General features: G+C 42.9%; 1 pseudogene; it reads left to right on the plus strand.

The window, feature by feature from the left end:
- The first annotated feature begins 755 nt into the window (after positions 1-755).
- LOC130125050 (serine/arginine-rich splicing factor 2-like) lies at positions 756-1356 on the plus strand (annotated as a pseudogene).
- The last annotated feature ends 1156 nt before the right edge of the window (positions 1357-2512 follow it).

Genomic DNA, 2512 nt, shown 5'->3' on the forward strand with positions numbered 1-2512 from the left:
CATCGCAACATGCATTGCATTTTTTTTTAGAAAAGCTGCCGCGAAATCAGGCATTTTAGGCCGCAAAAAAAAGAAAAATCGCGAAACTGCAGACTTATACAAAATTGACTATAATTTGCTTTAACCTGCAGTCTCCCCCTCCTGACAATGAGAGTAACTACTTGTCTTATTTCAGCAGCCTCCAAACGAGGAAAAGCTACATCAGTGGTTATCCGCGTTTGTCCTCACCGTCGATCACGTTCTTTTTTGTTTTGTTTTTAAACTTTAATCCTACCTCTGAACGCCGAGTTTCTTTCCCCTGGAGCATCAGAAACTTTTCTAGGACGCTTCTTAGATTTTCCGCCAAATCGTCCATGACTGGAAGCTTTCTGACAGAAAGCCCGGAGGGCCAGCCAATCAGATATGCGAACGCCTTCGTCACACGGAAGTTCCGCTCTAGCGAAGCAATCTTGCTGGTAGTAGTAGAAGAAGACGAAGAAGAAGACTTCAAGGTCGTGGATAAAGTAACGCGAACACATTGTCGACTGACTGGCGGACTTGATCGAAAAAATCACTCAACAACAATATAATTTTTACCAACAGTAATCGAAAATACTGAAAAGGCCCCGTTTTTGCTCTTAGAAGTGCGGTGGTGCTTTTCTGTTTAAAGAAAACAGTGAAACCACAAAGGAATCGGGACAACACAGTGAGGAGCTGCTTGGTTCGGAGTTAGCTAAGCTTGTTTATTTGGTTTCATTTATTCCATAAACGGCATAATGAGTTACGGTAGGCCTCCGCCCGGCGTTGAAAGTATGACTTCCCTCGAAGTGAACAACCTGACCTACAGCATATCGCCTGAAACCCTGAGACGCGTCTTTGAGAAGTATGGCCGGGTGGGAGACGTGTACATCCCCAGGGATCGCTACACCAAAGAGAGCCGGGGATTCGCATTTGTGCGATTCCTTGATAAACGGGATGCCGAAGATGCAATGGACGTAATGGACGGAGCCCTGTTGAATGGACGTGAGTTGCGGGTCCAGATGGCACAATACGGGCGCCCACCTGATTACCAGCACGGCGGTGGGCGGCATGGAGGACTACCCCGAAGGTACAGGGGTTATGGTCGTCGACGCAGCCGATCCCGTAGCAGGAGCCGCTCTAATTGCCGCAATCGCTCCCGCTACAGCAGGTCAAGGTACCGGTCCTACTCCCAAGTCCAAATCCCGCTCTCCGAAGAGGGACAAGATCCAAGTCCCAATCTCGGTCTCGTTACAGGTCCAAATCTAGGTCCAGAAGCCGTACGCCGACAGAAGTTTGAGGTCCAGATCCAAGAGTCAACCCAAAGAGTCAGGGGGAAATGGAAGCAGATTCCCTTAGAGCATCAATAACAGGGTTGGTTTAAGGAAAAAAATGATGACATCAGAACCTCAAGTCCGGGGCTATGGATTCCAACCAAGCAATGATTCTTGGTGGAAAAGGTTGCTAATGTGTTCAAGATGTCTTGGTCCCTTTTTGTTTTGATTTTTTTTTTAAAGTTTATTGATGTGCTTGGCTAATTGTTTCCTAAATGTGTTTAAAAATGTCCCCTTAGTTTTTAGTGCAAAGCGGAGTGTACAACCATATCCTGTTGACTGACCTGCTTTTCTTAGACGATTAAGTTTCAAAATTTTGTCAGGTCAGTGAAAGGCAATCATGAATTTTAAGGTATAGCACATTTTCTCATGTCATTTTTTTCCCCAACTTTAACAACATGGCACTCATTTAGTGGCCATTTGATTTTTTTTTTTTTTGTCAATTTATGATTCTAATCTTCGTTCTTGTATTTTTTGTGCACTAGGCGCAGTTGTGTAGCAGTTGAGTATTGCTGGTTAGCTGTTAAGGTGGCGTGTTGCTCTGCCGAGTTCTCGGATGTTTCCAGTAGTCTTCAGAATGTTCATGTGACTAGCACTTATAAGGCTGCCACAATTACACCCCTCTAGGAAGTTTTTTTTAATTTTTTTTCATAATTTGGATGTCAATTATGGCATTTATTGAAACATTTTAACTGTAACGAAGCATTCTATCGTGACCAGATTGCACTTCTTTCTCATCCTTCGGAAATGTATTTTTACCAGTGATTTCCATTAAAGAAAATGTTCTGTTCAAAAAAATAAAGCAATCTTCCATGTTGACATAACACAAAACGCTACGCATCACTTCCGGTGTGCCAGCGCGGGAATGCAACGCGAGAATGTCGCCCCAGACACCAGATTTAAAACTCAGGTATACTGCGAAATACACAGATTTACCTGGCGGTGATAGGCTTAGTCATCATTCTGTGAACTCATTTGGCAGGGGCTTGAATATCACAGACATTCATTTATATGTAAAATTTCACACTTTAGTTTTAATTCTGGAACAATTTTCATGAAATTTGGTTTGTTATAAACATGAGAAATTGAACATTTTACTGATTACCTATTGGAATTAAATTCAGTTGCTGGGGGCGGATCTAATCAGCTTTATGCCAAAACATTAACTTTATGAATAGCCA

Source organism: Lampris incognitus, chromosome 1 (assembly GCF_029633865.1).
Source record: "Lampris incognitus isolate fLamInc1 chromosome 1, fLamInc1.hap2, whole genome shotgun sequence".
Classification (NCBI taxonomy): domain Eukaryota; kingdom Metazoa; phylum Chordata; class Actinopteri; order Lampriformes; family Lampridae; genus Lampris; species Lampris incognitus.